Source organism: Panthera uncia, chromosome D4 (assembly GCF_023721935.1).
Source record: "Panthera uncia isolate 11264 chromosome D4, Puncia_PCG_1.0, whole genome shotgun sequence".
Classification (NCBI taxonomy): domain Eukaryota; kingdom Metazoa; phylum Chordata; class Mammalia; order Carnivora; family Felidae; genus Panthera; species Panthera uncia.
In genome coordinates, this window is record NC_064807.1 from 58,032,731 (window position 1) to 58,050,473 (window position 17,743).

Sequence of the window (17,743 nt, forward strand, 5' to 3'; positions counted from 1 at the left end):
TCCAGGCTCTGAGCTGTCAGCACAGAGCCTGACGCGGGGCTCGAAACACAAACCGTGAGAACATAACCTGACCCGAAGTTGGATGCCCAACCAACTGAGCCACCCAGGTGCCCCCCATTATATTTTCTTATTAAGAGTTACTAAAATATGTTATATTTAATTTAATATATATTTATCATTGATATATATACATATATGTACATATATGTACATGTATGTACATATGTACACACGTATACATATATGTACATATATATGTATACACACACACACACACACACACACACACACACAGTAAAACCCTGGACTGTGAGTAACTTGTTCTGTGAGTGTTCCGCAAGATGAGCAAACATTTCTAATAAATTTTAACTTGATAAACGAGCAATGTCTTGCAATACAAGTAATAGGTGACACTGAATGTCACATGATCACAACTGAGCCAATGGTTCTTGAAATTTGCTTTGATATACGAGTGCTTTGGATTACAAGCATGTTTCGGGAACAAATTATGCTGGCAAACCAGAGTTTAACCTCAGTGGTTTACTAAGACTTCAGGAACAACCAAGAAGGCAGGAGGTACCACTCTCCCCCCACCCCTTGCCCCTACTTCCTGCCTTTATGTCTACATTTTGCCTGGGGCCAAACAGGCTGGAGGGAGGCCCAACTTTGTCAGCAATGCTGAGGGGAGAAGAGAGTCAAGTAGTTAGCTAGGATGTGAAATTAGAGCATGAGAGAGTGCAGGGGAAGGGAAGACCCCCAGGGGGAAGTGTCTTCCCACTTCCAACATCCCTGAGATGCCACCTGGGATTGTTCTAGCTGTGAAATTTTGATGGCAAGGTTGGTTTTCACTGGCAGTCATATGTACCCAGGAAACAACCTGATTTCCTTCTAATACCTACTCCCAGTGGGCTGGTGGGTTCCTCACAGCAGTAGGCAGACAAAAGGCCTGAACTTAATGTCAGGAGTTCCAAATCTACCAACCTGCCTAGTCACTGCCTCTCTGGGCTGCTGGGAAAATCGAACGTCCATTGTATTTTACTCAAGTGGCAAAGAAGACTCCCAATGGCTACTGTAGCTTCCATGTACCCAGACCTGAGCCTTGTGCTTTAGTCCCTTGCTACCCCTACTGTGGTCTGTGGCCTGGTAGCCTCGGCATCCCCTGGGAGCTCATTATAAGTGTAGAGTCTGCTGATTCATGTGCACACTCAAGTGTGAGAAGTTCTACTGCAGAGCCCATAGTTCCTCCCCACAGGGCTGAAGACCCACCTAGAGTCTGACTACTTCTGGATTTCCCTCTGGCATTTGCCATTTGGAGATTTCCTGCCTAAATGGACCAAGCCTACTTCCAGAACCTGTATTGGCCTCTTCTGCAAGGCTGTTGCACCTCTGGCCAAAAGGGGTGCTCAAAGAGTGACTGTAAGAGTTGCCAAGGAGCTACTGGGGTGAAGTAGACCTTGGGCATGGGGGCTTGAAAGTCTATACTTGAGTGCACAAGACCCTCACGGTGCAGGATGGAGTCAGGGCAGGAGAGGTGGAAGGAAAGGGAGCAGGTGCTGTGGGCTACAAAACTCCCCTTTTACTTGTCCTGGGTCCTTCAGTTGTCAGAGATAGGCCTGTGTGATTTTTATGAAATAATGTTTCTAATTATAGGTTAGGTAGATATCTATGGCAGTCTATGATTCCATCCCCCCTCCTTTTTTTGTTGTTATTAAATGATCCTTTATTGAAATATTTTCCTTTGTAGATTTTTAAAAAACATCTATTTATTTATTTAGTTATTTATTATGAATGGGGGAAGGGCAGAGAGAGAGGGTGAGAGAGAATCCCAAGGAGGCTCCATGCCCAACACAGAGCCCAACACGGGGCTCGATCCCATCACCATGAGATCATGACCTGAGCCAAACCAAGAGTTTGGACACTCAACCAACTGAGCCATTCAGGCATCCTTTCTCTGTAATTTTTAACTAGTTGGGAATTCCATTGCACCACTGTTGATGTCATCATCTATGATGTCATAAGGGTGGTGGCCATCAACACTGTAGATTGGGCAGACCCAAGGATTTCCTTAATGGTTCCAGAGAGTTCTCTGGCTAAAGATAGGTGCTGCATCCGTCGGGCAATGTTGACAATCTCATCAAAAGTGATATTTCTGGAGCTCCTGGGTGGCTCAGTCAGTTAAGCATCTGACTTTTGATTTGGACTCAGGTCATGATCTCACAGTTTGGAATTAAGCCCTGTGTGGGGCTCTGTGCTGACAACGTGGTGCCTGCTTGGAGTTTTGTCTTCCTCTCTCTCTGCCCCTCCCCAACTCATGCATACACACACTCTCTCTCTCTTTCAAAATAAATAAATAAATAAATAAATAAATAAATAAATAAATAAATAAAACATTTTTTTAAAAAGTGATATTTCCACTGTTATTAATGTTTTTCTGCTTCTTTCTGTCTCCTGGCAGTTCCTTGAGGGCTTTGATAATCAGGGTAGATGCAGAAAATACCACTTCAATTGGGTCTGTCTGTTCTGAATTGTCAGTTTCACTGTACTCCTCAGACCCTTATAATCACTGGTTGCCTCGGCAGTGTCATCACCAACTGTTTTTGGAGACAGACCCAGGGGGCCAATCTTCAGGGGCAAGGCAGACATGGCACCGACTTCCCCACCAGTGCACCTCGGATACATGACTTTGATCTCCTTGGTGTTAAACTTAGGCAGAATGGTGGAGGCAACTGATGTGAGATGAACCCAGATTTGGTATGACTGAAGACAGTTGCACCTTTGCCTCCTCCAAGCCAAAAGCCAAAAGTATGATTCCACTCTTAAGGTGGGCATAGGTAAAAGGTTTCTTAGAGGAAAGTAGAATTGGAGCTGGGCTTTGATGGATGAGTAGGAGTTCAGCAGGTAGAGACTGAGGGGGATAGGACATATGAGCAAAGATGTAGAGGAAGATAAGTATGAGGCATTTGTGGGGAAAGTTGTACTTTATGCTGGAGTATCTTCAGTGTAGTGCCAGATCATTCAGGTGAGACTTTGGTGACAGGAAGTCCTCGAAGGTAATGAGAAGGGAAGCTGCAAGTAAGAGCAGTATTTTAGGAGGAACTTCAGATGGAAGTATGGGGAGTAAGTTGGAGGAGGGGAGAATATCAGCGTGGAGACCTGTGTTTGACCTGATTTGAAGCAGAAACAGTGGAACTAGATGTAGAAGTGGATTCCAGGGATATCAGGCAGATGTCTGCCAGGACTTGGTGAACAATTGGATGGAGGCACAGTGTGAGTGAGCAAGAGATGCCCTAAACCTTTAAGCCGCCGTGACCAAGGAAGGTGCCCTCACAAAGGTAGGAGATGTTGAGGCTGAGGTGCCCAGAATAGAGGTGGGAAGGCACCCAGGTGAGGAGCCCCAGAGTGGCCCAGTTGGGGGATAGATTTGGAAGCCATCAGCAGGTAGATGACCAAAGGAGGGATGATAACATGAAAGGAGAGAGGGTGAGGAAGACCCTGAGAGAGCAAGGGAGAAGACTGTCCTTTAGCCTGCACAGACAGGTACTCAGAAATGAGGGCCTGGGAGGTCACCAGCAAAACCTGACCTCTCTTGTATTAGGGCACTAAAGAGGCCTCTAGTGCCACAAAGACAACCCTCACCTCCCTGGGGAGGATACCAGACTGGTCACAGAGGGGCACTTATGATCTCTTGAGGGGGCTTGAGAGAGGGTGACTTGGAGGCACAGGTGCAGTTAATAGCCTCCCCCTGCCCCAGAAACCATCAGGGCTCTTTTGGCTACAAGCCACTGGAAACCCACCCAAAGTGAATGTATTGGCTCCTGTAGCTGGATATAGGGCTCAAATAATGTTATCAGGATGCGTATCTTCCCTCCTTCCCTCCTTCCCTCCTTCCTTTCTTTCTTTCTTTCTTTCTTTCTTTCTCTCCTCTCTCTCTCTCTCTCTCATTTCTTCCTCTTCAAGATTGACTCGTTTTCTTTTTTTTTTTTTTAATTTTTTTAACGTTTATTTATTTTTGGGACAGAGAGAGACAGAACATGAATGGGGGAGGGGCAGAGAGAGAGGGAGACACAGAATCGGAAGCAGGCTCCAGGCTCTGAGCCATCAGCCCAGAGCCTGACGCGGGGCTCGAACTCACGGACTGCGAGATCGTGACCTGAGCTGAAGTCGGACGCTTAACCGACTGAGCCACCCAGGCGCCCCGAGATTGACTCGTTTTCAAACAGGCTTTGCCCTTTGGTTCTCAAGATGACTTTTTGCAATGCTTGGGCCTATAACCTCTCACAAGCAAAGCAGAAAGGGACAAGAATCTTTGCTCAGCATCCCTAGCAGAAGTTATGATGTTCATTCTAATTGGACCGCCTTAGGTTAACAGCACTCCAACCCAATCACTGTGGCCCAAGGAATGTGATGCCCATCACTGGCCAGAGGGTAGAGGTCTACCCAGACAACCTGGACTAAGAGTGGGGGCTCATGGGTTGTACCTTATGAAGAAAGAATATTGTGGAAGCAAAAATAAATGTCCACTCCATCTTCCTTTCCCAAGAGAGTTCTCCTATAAGAAAGAAAGAAGGAAAATTTCCAGCAGCATAAGCAAGTTTGCAGGGCAAAATGATAGTTTCATAGTTATTTTTTTAAATAAGGAACAGACGTGATATAATAGTTAAAAATATTTATATAAAAGGAGGCGAGAAACCACTCTGAGTGTGCAGGAAAACACCTGCATCTAGAACCACAGAACTGTATTTAGCTTTGAGCTTCCTGGTGGCAAAGCAAAAGAAACCCCAATAACTCACAGAGATCTTGTTGGCTGAGAGAAATAGATGCACTGAGCACTAATGCTGCACCCAAATAAGGGACGTTACATAACGAAATCACAGCATACCTTGTTAATTTATTTAATGTTTATTTATTTTTGAGAGAGAGCAAGCAGGGGAGGGGCAGAGAGAGAGAGGGAGACAGAGTATCCGAAGCAGGCTTTGTGCTGACAGCAGAGAGCCCAATGCAGGGCTCAAACTCACAAACCATGAGATCATGACCTGAGCTGAAGTCGGATGTTTAAATGACTGAGCCACCCAGGCGCACCCATACCTTGTTGATTTTTATGTAAGATGCTGAATGTTCTTCTGTGGCTCCCCTTATACATTTCCTCTTGCTAAGTGGACAGCATAGCATAAGCCAAAGATCAGGGGGGTTTTACAGACCCTATACCTGCTTTCTGCTGGTTTATTTAGATCCAGGAATTTAGGCTGAGAGAATCAGGTGAATGGCTGGGTCACCATCGGATTCTCCAAGCTGCTTGGACCATTGGGGGTTGCTCTCTCTCTATTGGAACATTAATGCAAAGGGAAAGGTCTCATTTGTAATTAATCAAGCAGTAGTGAGAGCAAGTACAGGGAGCTTGCATTGATTCCTAACACATCAAACAAAATGGCGCCCAGCGATCGCAGCCTTGGAGAGGATTGCCAAATTGGATTAGCAAACCAAATGTCGGTTTTAATGCCTGAGAGATGGACGAGGCACTTATTAAACAGTCCACAAGCAGGGATGTTTCGAGTACTTAATCAACCCTTCATTTCCCTCCACCAGGGAACAGGGAAGCCTCAGTGCCACCCATGGTGAAAAATTACCAATCCCTGCAGGATCTCTCCCTGCCATTTTCACTGCAGAATGTGCATGCATTATAGCAAGAGTCCAAGGAAGACAATGTAAGGATACTCAGCCAGGGCAGTGGAAACTGCATAGGTCTGAGGGCAGGGGACCTGTCTACAATCCCTGCTTCTCCCACCTCTCACTGTGAGGCCTCAGGTCTGTCATTCCCCACTCTGGGTCTCAGTGCTCCCTTCAAGGCCTTTCCACCCTGACAAGCCTAAGTTAGCTTTTTGAGGATGCTTACAGGAGGCAGTGGGCAAAGAGGCTTGTGTAGCCAGTGCTTTCCCTGGAGGAAGGACTTGCTCTGTGGGGGAGAGAGGTGGGGTGCCATTCAATTTTCTCTTTGAGGTTTTAATGCAACCTCTGCCTTCGGGTTAGAAAGCCCCCTTCCATTCTCTCAACCTTTTTTCTCATTTTAGAGTCTTAAATTTAGAGTCAGAGAGCACCAAAGAGGCATTGGGGACCCCTCTGTTGGAGTCTTGGAGGCATCCCTCTGTATTCTCTGGTAAGATCTCTTACAGGGTGGCTTTTGAGGTGGGATTCCTCTCCCTTGCCCCTATTTCTACATCCTTGATGTATTCCACTTTTCCCCTTAAGGAGAAACAAGGGTTAAAGGGAAGGGTCCTGTGTTAGACTTTGCATCAAGTCCCGTTACTGCTAGTTACACGGTGACTTTGACCTTAGTTGGCCCAGGCTCTTCCTTGTACAGTTTGTAAAACTGAGGTCCAGACATGGCAAGAGCTTTGCCAAAGATCCCAATATGAGTTTGCAGCAAAGCCAGGGCTGGTCTTCTTCAGTCACTCCTCCCCTTGGCTCACTTGCCTTAGCCCTGCCAGCCTAAGCCAGGGGTGGGGCCGCCACCAGGCCTGGTCAGCAGGGGACACATTCTGGTCTGAAGTGGTGCCCACATTCCCAGGCTGAGGCCTCAGATCCCTTTTTGGTCACGTGGATGTTCTTTTTGCGGGATTCTGTATGTACCAGGAAAGCATCCTCTGTTTCTTCCCTTCCAGGAAAGAAACTTTCCTCCCTTGTTTCCTATAATCAAAGCAAACACCCACTCCCACCCCCCCAGCATCAGGAGGCATTGTGGTGGGACCCACCAGTTTCCAGGCGGTTCTACTTTACTTCAAGGAGGCCTAGCAAGCCTTCCCATGCCACTCCTTATTAAATTAAAACCCAAATGCAAACATTAAACAAAGTATGATAAAATCTTTGGAAAAAACCAAACCAAACAAATCCTATAAACTTCTAGTTAAAATGTTGCTCCCGTCACTCTAATCCATCCAGTATCCATCTGTGCTGACTCTACTCCTGCTCTTATCACCACACTTCAGTAGAACGCTTCTTTCAAGCTGGCCAAAACACTGTTTTCAGGGTCCAGCATTTTACCCTTGATATTCCTGCTGACAGGGCCCTTCTCCTCACTCTCCATAGATGAGATGCCTGGCTTCTACTATCAAGCCTCTATGACTCTGCAAGAATGAGGGATAAAACAGCTGGAAACCGGAGTGAGTAGTGCCCCCCTCAGGCTACAACTGCCCCTCCTTCCCCATCAAAATATCAAAGGGAGGGATGAGTTATTGCCTCAGCAGGGTTGGGGTGGTCTTGCCCTTCCTGGTAGGAGCCGATTTCTTAACTGATTTATTTACTTCCCTGGCCCTTTCCTCATCTTTCTGATTAATAGTTTAGTTGGGGGTTCTGGGAAATTTATATCCAATTGTTACCATAGCAACCAGCTCTCTTGCACAGAATACCACAGAAAATGCATTTGGGGGTCTTCTGAAGGCGCTGGGTTTATAAGGATCTCAGAGTATACCAGGGCACAATGGGCAAGATGATGTTCAACTAATAGGAGTAAGAATTATGAGCAAGGATATGTAATGGTCTCACCACACTGTAAATATGGAAGGACAGTTTTAGTGTCTTTCCTCTCCTTTTCTTGTCTCTCTTTCCCTGAACACATCTCCCCCTCAATGTTTTTTCCTAGGTTCCCCCAAATTAGTTCCCCACAGTACAAGGGCAAGGAGTTCTGGAGAATCTCATTTACTTTTGGCAAAAGGAAGAATTTGTAGCAGGCAGAACCATCTGAAGATGCAATTGTGGCCGCCTTGGGATGTAATGATCTCTCTATTGCTGGAGGTGTGTGAAGGGGGCCTGTCAGAGGGCCCTAGAGAGAACTGCACAAAAGATGGAGTGAGGGGTGATAGTGTGGAATCTCTGGGTCCCTCCTGGCCCTGGGATGGAGGAGTTGAACTGAACCTGCTTGTGAGCCCGTCTCACCATCCCCCAACTAAATGGAATGTCAGAGTTGGGCATTTTAGCTTCCTGGGCACCTGGGATGTCCATTGTGTCCCCATAAACTCAATACCTAGCATCTTGCCTGGCCCATGTATGAATGAATGAATTCCTTAGGGTTTTATTAAGTGCAGTGGGCACAATCTATTGTTTGTATTCTTTTATTATGATAAAAAACCTACTTTTAAAATAAGTTTATTTATTTATTTTTGAGAAAGAGAGAGAGAGAGAAGCATGAGCAGGGGAGGGGCAGAGAGACAGGGTGAGAGAGAGAATCCCAAGCAGGCTCCATACTGTCAGTGCAGAACCTGATACAGGGCTGAATCCCACAAACTGTGAGATCATGACCTAAGCTGAAATCAAGAGTTGTATGCCTAACCAACTGAGCCACGCAGGCATCCCAAATCTACTTTTTAAAACATGGCCAAATAACAACTTGAGCTAGAAGCAGAAAAAAAAAAAAAAAAAAAAAAAAAGATGTTGCTTATAAAACCCGCTCCCACCTGCTGGAATCATTCCCTGAATTACAGTTGAGGCATAAAAGTGTTTGTTCTCTATAACCATGTGGAGGCCATGTGGCATAGGGAAAGCTCTCCATGGACAAGTCCCTTATTCTTCCTGTGCCTCTGTGTTATCTTCTGTGAAATGGGAGTAATGGAAGTCATCAGGAATGAACAGCTGATGGGTAGAGCTTCCTACAGTGCTATGTCCAGAAGGATTCAGAAGTTGCTTCTGGGCTAAGTTGAAGAGTGTATGGTAATAGATTAGCAATGCCTGCCCTGGGCACCAGATGGGAGGAGGGGGCTTACGTATTGTGTATTTGTCATCCTGCTCTAGGTGGTCTTGAGGGGCCCTGATGGCTCTAGATGCCAAGACTGAAGGTCACGCCAGCCATTCTAGGTCTCCTCAATCATTCCTCTTTGCTGATTTTGGCTAAGCTGTCACATGCTTGGGGCCTTTGCTGGGACAACTGGGCTGACTCATTACTTCACCCTCCAATAGCCTTGCCTGCGCTTGTCCACATGGTGGGGACAAGGGTCCCAAGAGAGCATGTGGCAGGGTACAAGGCCTCTTGAGGCTTACGCTCAGAAGTAACATAATATCACCTTTACTAGAGTCTATTGGTCAGAATTAGTCACAGTCTCCAGAGGTGGGAAAATAGACCCCCATCTTAGGAAGAGCTGCAAAATCACATATGCAAAACAGCATAGATTCAGGAAGGGAAATAATCAGGGCCATTTTTGCAAACAATCTACCACAATTACCTTGTTTTAAACAAGAAGCAGAGCCTTGAGTTTATTACCTATGTGCCCCAGTGAGCAAGTGGGGATGAATTCTGTTCTTTTCCACTGTCTGGTTCAAGTCTATTTTTAGATGTAGTCTAATAAAATGAATTTCACACCTGGGTTACTCACCCACTAACAAACATTCTGTTCTTATCAATGCCTGGGACAAACACCTAGGCGGCCTAGATTTGTAGTTCCATTACCTCCGAGCACAATAATTGTTAATTACTTGCTTTATTTGGTTCTGTTGTGTTTGCCAATAGTCAATTACCTATGTTAGGTTTTCTTGTGATCAGTGGGGCTTATCCAATATTGCAGCTCAGTTCTGTTTTTGTCTCAGAGATGTCTTTTCCAAGAGAGTTAAAGAAAACCCTTGTTCACTAGTTTATTGAATATTAGCCTTTATCTGCTTATTTCAAAGTCTCCTTATTCACTGCTGAAAGCACCAAAGTGCTCAGGCTGAGCTCTTAGAATCGAACAAAAGACTAAAGATAAGCCCCCCTTTGCCCCATCTGGCTAAAGCCCAGCACGTGGAATAGAAGAAAGAACAAATTGTGGGGTCCTAGGGGCATTCGTTTAGTTCATGCCTGAATCTCGGAAACTGCCTTACCCCTTGAATCCACCCTCTGCATTGAGGCCAAGGGACCTAATGCAAAGATCTGATCACATTACTTGGGTTAGAGTGCATTGATGGACCCAGTTCTCCAGTCCTCTTTTTACCCATGATCTGTGTCGTATGACTTTGCAGGTGCATGCCTTTGAATCTGGACCAGGCCATGTGACTTCCCTTTACCAACAGAATGAGGTGGAAGCAACCATGTGCCATTTCCAAGCTCAGGCTTCCTGACACCTTGCATGTCTCCTTTTGTACTCCGTGCTTCTGCCATTGCCATGATCAAGACACCACCCATGTTGGCCCGGTGGTCCCAAGAGGAAGAAAAGAGACTCATGAAGAGCCAGATTGCCTCAGCAAAGGTCCACCAAAACCATCCCCCAGCTGAACTCAGATGGGTAAGTTATGAACACTATTATTTTATTTTTTATTACTTTTTAAAGATTTTATTTTTAGGGGTGCCTGGGTCGCTCAGTCAGTTAAGTGTCTGCTTCAGCTCAGGTCATGATCTCATGGTTGATGAGTTCAGTCCCCATGTCAGGCTCTGTGTAGACAGCTCAGAGCCTGTAGCCTGCTTCGGATTCTGTGTGTGCGTGTGTGTTTCTCTCTCTGCGCCCCTCCCCCCAACTTGTGTGCTTGCTCTCTCTCTCTCTCAAAAATAAATAAACATTAAAAAAAATAAAAAATAAAGATTTTATTTTTAGGTAATATCTACACCCAATGTGGGACTCGGACTTAATAATCAAGAGCTACTTGCTCCACTGACTGAGCCAGCCAAGCACCCCAACACTGTTGTTTTAAACCATTGAGATTTGGAGTGGTTTATTATGAGGCAAAAGCTGATTCATCATGCTTGTGTGTAATCCCAGTGCTGGTCTCCTGTGCCTTGAGGTATAACATCCAGACAAAACCTTCCAGCATCTGGCCCCAGCTACTTTTCCTGTCTTGGTGCCTCCAGATTTCCCTTTTCACTTTACACTTCGGCAATGACCCCAGATGACTTGTAGTTCCTCAAATGCATCGTCCTGGCTCACATTTCTATGCCTCTGCCCTGGTTGTGCCCTCTGCCTAGAATGCCATTCTCTTCTCCTTTGTCCAGAAAACTCCTATTCATCTGTCTAAACCCAGCTCAGGCATTGTCTCTTTCAAGAAAATTCACTGTATTCTCCTCTCCCTTGTGGTAAATCATTCTCATTTCTGTGAAAGCTCTGGATTCATGTATATATCTGTTGTTACCATGTGACATGGTATTATGGTGTGCGTTCTTTTTATTTTGTTTTTTTTACCATCTTTGCTTGAGGACAAGGACAGCTTTAATTCATCAATGTATTCTTAGTGCCTGGTTCCAACAATGTTTGATGACTAAGTGGAATGTTGGGATCCTTTCTTGCTGGGGAAATTGTCCACAATGGGAAGATGGTCATTTCTTGCTCCTTTTCTTCCTCCCAAGCTCATGTAGTAGATTTGCTTACTTTGTATCCTTGCACTTACGGTCTGATTCCACTGTAGGGGACACTCAAGAGCTTTGTGAAAAAATGAGTCCTGGGTCCTATGCGTGCCCCCGCTGGGCTATGAGCCCCTCCAAGGCTGAATCTGGGTTTCTTCACCTCTATGCCCCTGGGGCTGGCACCAAGCCTGTACATGAGCAGTCTCAGAAAATCCATAAAATTCAAAATATTTATATTTCTGGAACATCCATCAAGTGCCAGGCACTGTTCTAGGTGCTGCGAATAGGTGGTGACCAGATAGACATGGGTCCCTGCCCTCCCAAAGCATGCACTCCAGCTGGGGAGACAGGAAAGACAGTAAACAACTCCGTTAAGGAAAATGTCATTCTTGTTTCTTCCCACGGCTGGAGGAATTCTCTTTGCACTGGAAGTTATGTTTATGAGTGTCCAGATTAAAAATTAGCCATTTGTGAAGGGTGTTCAGGAAGGTAGGGGATCTCAAAGAGAGCAGTTAGTTGTTCTCCAGAAGAGTGAATACTGAGACACAACTAGAAGTTAGTGACAGCAGACCCTACGCCTGACACCAGCCAGGGGTACACTGTGGGTAGGCAGGGGCATTTTAAATGAGCCCTATTCCCAGTAGCTCTAGGGCACATCCCAAATCGCAAGCACTGATTTGCAATTGAGCTATTTTTCAGTTGGACAACTTTATATATCGTGCTCCAGGGTGAGCAGTAACAGAAATGTATTTAATTAATGATATGGGAGAGGCCAACCAGTAAATAAATAATTACAAAATGTGACAAGCACGTTATGAAGGGACCTGAGATGAAATTGGGAGGAAGGCAGGGGCCTTGAGGCTGTTGTAAGTGCTTTGGATCTTATTGTGAGTGCATTGGAGACCAGGGGAGAGATGGGATCTGATCGGCGCTTAAAGAATATCACTTCCACCGCCATTTTTATTTAATTGAATCAAATATTTCTGGAGAGCGTCCCAACAAACTGCCTTCTAGTTCTTGAAGCCATCAACTCCCCATGCTGAATTTCAATACCACCTCCTAGAACTTAGGGCCCTAATTTTCCAAGGAGACAAACACTCGATTTTTGGTTTAGATTTGCATGAGAAAGAGACCTTAATTACTCTGATCTCTAACACCTCTGAGGAGCTGATTTGAGCTTTTCAGATGCAAAGAGTGTTAATTGGCTAAGGGGCCCAGCTGAGCTTACCCGCCATCTCCAAGTGGGTAGGGGGTGGAGATGGGGCTGGGAGATGGGGAAGGTGTTTAGAGAGGAGGGGGCACTTCCCATGGTCAGTTTCCTGTAGGTCTGCAGAGGGCAAGAGGAGATCAACATAGCAGTTTTGCCGACTTTACCCCTTCAAGTGTCCTCCCACGTGCCCTTCAAGATCCAGCTCATCTCCTCTTATTCTAAAGCTTCCCTCAGCCCCACTCCCATCCCAGGATCTCTAACTGCTTCCTGGAAAGCTAGTGCCTCCCTGGGATCCTGGTTTCTAATTACAGCACTTCCCACACTGCATTGGATGGTCTGTTAACTGGGCCGCCCTTCTACTTGGAGGACAAGGACCCATCTCATGCAGCTTGGCCTTCTTGCAGAGCTCAAAGTGAGCACCCAGGAAATGTGAAACAAAGGAGTAATAGAACAAGTAGTGATAATAATAATGTTAATAATATAATTACAGAAGTCATCACTTATATAGGGCTTCCTGTGATTCTATGCTGTTTGGTCTTAAAGTTAGAAAACATGTAATCCTCTTCTCCAATTCCTGCCAGAGCAGATGTCCTGTATGAATCATTACTGATAGTTATAGATTTATTTGTGGGATTATTTAATATTGACCACCATATGAGGATAAGAAATCTGTTTTAATCACTGTACTATCCACAGTGCCTAGCTCAGTGTCTGGTATATAAAGGCTTGATAAATATTTGTTGAATGAGTGAATGCTTGCATACCTTCAGTGATGGGGAGCTCACTATCACCTGAGGAAGTCTTGCTCATTTTTAGCACCTTTTCCTGTTAGCTGTTCCTTCTGTTGATGCTACATTTGTTTCCATGGAGTGTTCATCTGACTACTGGTCTCTCCCAAAGACAACTTCCCCTCCTCCCCAGAGGCTGGAAGGTTATGACCTATAAATGTCTCTTCTTAACTGCCTCTATATTTTCCTGGGTACAGCACATCCAGATCCTTCCTCATAATGACCTAGCATCCAGTCACTGCCTGATCCTGGTCACCCTCTGTGGAATAGTCCAGATTGTCTAGTTCCCTCTCACAGTAAAGGCCTGCTATATATGTGAAGATGGGACTCTCGTTCCCCACGTTTTGGGAGTTACGTTTGTATTAATACAATTCTTTCAATGCACTTACCGCTACTCTAAATTAAGACACTTGGCACATATCCAATGTGGAAGGTGGTTAGAACAAATGAAGTCTTTCCTTTTCTACAGAAACTGTTGATAGTGGGTATATGGGTGTTCACTGAAAAACATTTTGAAAAATTTGGTATGTTTGAAATGTTTCATAATAAAAATGTTGGAAAGAGGAAAAAACCCAATAGAGTAATTAAAATGGAATACTAAAAAATTTTTGTTAACTCCAAAGAAGACAAAAGAAGAAAGAGAAAAGGAAAACAGGATGAATAGAAAACAAATAACCAAATGGCCATCCTAAAGGCAGCCATATCAAGAATAATATCAAATGTAAATGAACTAAACATTTCAGTTAAAGACAGAAACTTTTGGGCTGGTTAAAACAGCAAGAGCTAATTACCTTCTGCCTACAACTGTCTATTTTCTGTAGACACTGCTGTATACAATATGCAGAAGCACTAATTATAAGAAAGCTAAAGTGGCTGGCTATATTAATATCAGATATCATACTTTAAGACAAGAAGTATTATCAGAGGCAAAGAAGTAAGCTCCATAATGAAAACTGGGTCCATTCTTCAAGAGGACAAAACAGTTATAAATGGGAATGTGTACAAAAGCAGAGTTTCAAAATACATGAAGTGAAAACTGACAGCACTAAATGAGGACATAGATAAATCTATAACCATATCTTTACTCTCTTGGTAGTTGGTAAAATTATTCTCACAAAAATAGTAAGGACATTAAAGAGCTCAACAACATTATCGTGCACTTTGACACTGCGTAACTACAGAATACTTAGGTTTTTCAAGTGCCCATGGAATGTTCACCAGGATAGACTATATGCTGGGTAGAAAGCAAAACAAATGTTAATGAAGTTTAAAAGTTGAAAACATGCAGAGTGTGTCCTTTGATGACAATTAATGATGAATATAAAGCTATAGATTTAAGTTCAATGAGTCCCAAGAACAAGAAACATGAAGGAAAGGATATCAAGGCATATGGTTATGTAATTGCTCGAAAGCACTGATAAAGAGAAACTTCAAAAAGCTGCAAGAAGCAAGCACACACACACACACACACACACACACACACACACTCACACACATATAGAAGAAGAAGGATGAAGATAACAGCAGATTTCTCATCAGAAACAGTGCAAGCAAGGGGCACCTGGGTGGCTCAGTTGGTTTAACGTCTGACTCTTGATTTCAGGTCAGGTCATGATCTCACAGTCAGGAGATTGAGCCCTGCATCAGGCTCTGCACTGAGTGTGGAGCCTGCTTGGGATTCTCTCATTCTCTCTCTGCCCCTGCCCTGTTTGCATTTGTGCATGTGCGCGCTCGCTCTCTCTCTCTCTCTCTCCCAAAATAAATAAACAAAAAAAGAAAAATGCAAACAAGAAGATTGTGAAGCCATACCTTTGATGTACTGCAAAATAAAAAAAAATCTGTCAACCTAGAATTGTATATTTAGCAAAAATATTGTTTAAGACCAAAGACAAAAGAGACTTTTTTAGATATAAAGACAGAAGGAATTCATTGTTAACACATCCATACAAAAAGAAATGCTAAAGGAAGTTGATCAGACAAAAGGAAAATGTCACCAAATGAAATTTTAATTCCACAGGAAATAATGAAAAGTATTAGAAATGGTAAATATATATACATATATTTTTAATGTTTGTTTATTTTGAGAGAGAACGCATGACCTGGGAAGAGACACAGAGAGAGGGAGAGAGAGAATCCCAAGTGGGCTCCACATACAAGATGGAGCCCAACACAGGGCTCAATAAAAATGTGTAACAACAATCACAAATGTTGATAGTGGAAAAATGGGTATGTACTATTGTAAAGTTCTTTTTTTTTTAATGTTTATTTATTTTTGAGAGAGAAAGAAAGCATGAGCAGGGTAGGGGGCAGAGAAGAAGATGAAGAATCCAAAGCAGGCTCCAGGCTCTGAGCTGGTCAGCACAGAGCCCAATGCGGGGCTCAAACTTATGAAGTGTGAGACCATGACCTGAGCTGCAGTCGAACACCTAATTGACTGAGCCACCCAGGCGCCCCATGTAATGGCACAATATCACTTGAAGGTAGACTATGATAAATTAAATATGTATTCTATAAACTCTAACTACTGAAATAACAAAACAGAGGGAAAGCAGTGATAACTAATAAATCAACAAAGGTAAGAAATAGAATCATAATCAAAAGAAGTAAGGGAGGGGTGCCTGGCTGGTTCAGTCAGTAGAGTATGCGACTCTTGATCTCAGGATCATAAGTTTGAGCCCCATGTTGGACACAGGGTTTATTTAAAATAATAATAATAATAAAGAAGCAAAGGACAAAGGAAAAGGGGAACAAAGTATAGAAAACAGGTATCTAGATGATAGATTTAAACCTAATCACATCTACAAGCACAATAAGTGTACAGAGTCTAAATGCCCAAATTACAAGGCAGAGATTGCCAGACTGCATAAAAAAGCAAGTCCCAACTATATGCTGCCTATAAAAAAAACACATTTTAAATATAAAGACACAGATAGGTTATAGTGGATGGATGGGAAGAAATATACCATTCAAACACTAGTCAAAAGGTGGAATGCTATATTAATATCAAAGTATATTTCATAGTGAAGAATATTACCAGAGGGGCACCTGGATGGCTCAGTTGGTTAGGTGTCCAACTTTGGCAGAGGTTATGATCTTGCAGTTCATGAGTTTGAGCCCTGTGTTGAGCTCTGTGCTGACAGCTCAGAGCCTGGAGCCTGCTTAGGATTCTGTCTCCATCTCTCTCTGCTCCTCCCCATCTTGTGTTCTGTCTCTGTCTCTCAAAAATAAATAAACATTAAAGAAAAGAATACCAGGGATAAAGAAGGTCATTTCATGATGTGATAAGGGGGCAGGGTTGAGTAGTCAAGATAACATAATCCTAAATGTTATGTGCCTAATAATAAAGGTTGAAAATACATGAAGCAGAAATCATAGAACTAAAAGGAGAAATAGAAAAATACACAATTATCATTAGGGACTTTAGTAACCATCTCTCAAAAAATGATAGAATAAGTAGACAGAAAACTGGTGAAAAATATAGGAGACTTGGACAATACTATCAAGCGACTTGTCCCAATTGGCATTTATTGAATACTCTTCCTAACACTGGCGAGATATGCATTCTTTTTAAATTAATGTTTATTTATTTTTGAGAGAGAGTGTGTATGTGTGTCTGTGTGTGAGCAGGGGAGGGGCAGAGAGAGAGGGAGACAGAGAATTCCAAGCAGGCTTCATGCTGTCAGCACAGAGTCCAACGTGGGGCTTGAACTCACGAACCGTGAGATCATCACCTGAGCCAAAATCAAGAGTCAGACGCCTAAGCAAAATATGCATTCTTAACAAGTGGATATGGCACATTTACCAAGATAGATTATATTTGGGGCTACAAATGAGTCTCCAAAATTTCAAACAATTCACTTCATAGAAAGTTTTTTCTTATCTCACATTGGACTTAAATTCTGAATCAATGACAGAAAGTTCTCTGTAAAATCCTCAAATGATTGGGAACTAAATAGCACTTCTAAGGAACCCATGGATTAAAGAAAAATTGAAAAATGAAATTAGAAAATATTTAGAATAGAATGAAATGAAAATGCAACATCAGATTTTGTGGGGTGCTACTAAAGCAGTACTTATGGGGAAATTTATAGTACTAAATGGCTATATTAGAGAAAAAGAAAAGTCTCAAATCAATGACCTCAACTCTTACCTTAAGAATGTAGAAAGGGGAGAGCAAATGAAGCCCAAGTAAATTGAAGAAAGGAGATAGTAAAGATCAAGATGAAGATCAATGAAATAGAATATAGAAAACAGTAGAGATAATCAATGAAATCAAAAGCTGTTTTTTTTAAAGAAGATCAATAAGAATGATAAGACTTTAGTTAGACTGACCAGGGATAGAAAAGAGAAGACACAGTTTTTAAAAAAATTTTTTTTAATGTTTATTTGTTTTTGAGACAGAGAAAGACAGTGTGAACGGGGGAGGGTCAGAGAGAGGGAGACACAGAATCTGAAGCA

At 43.3% G+C, this 17,743-nt stretch overlaps 1 long non-coding RNA gene and 1 pseudogene across 1 annotated transcript in view; one reads left to right on the plus strand and one right to left on the minus strand.

The window, feature by feature from the left end:
* LOC125919969 (uncharacterized) overlaps window positions 1-17,743 on the plus strand; it is a 191,232-nt gene that overhangs the window by 45,728 nt on the left and 127,761 nt on the right. The window contains exon 2 of the long non-coding RNA XR_007456899.1: window positions 9,976-10,238. This is a non-coding gene — a long non-coding RNA (uncharacterized LOC125919969). The remainder of the gene's footprint in view (window positions 1-9,975; window positions 10,239-17,743) is intronic.
* LOC125919962 (60S ribosomal protein L12-like) lies at window positions 1,923-2,694 on the minus strand (annotated as a pseudogene).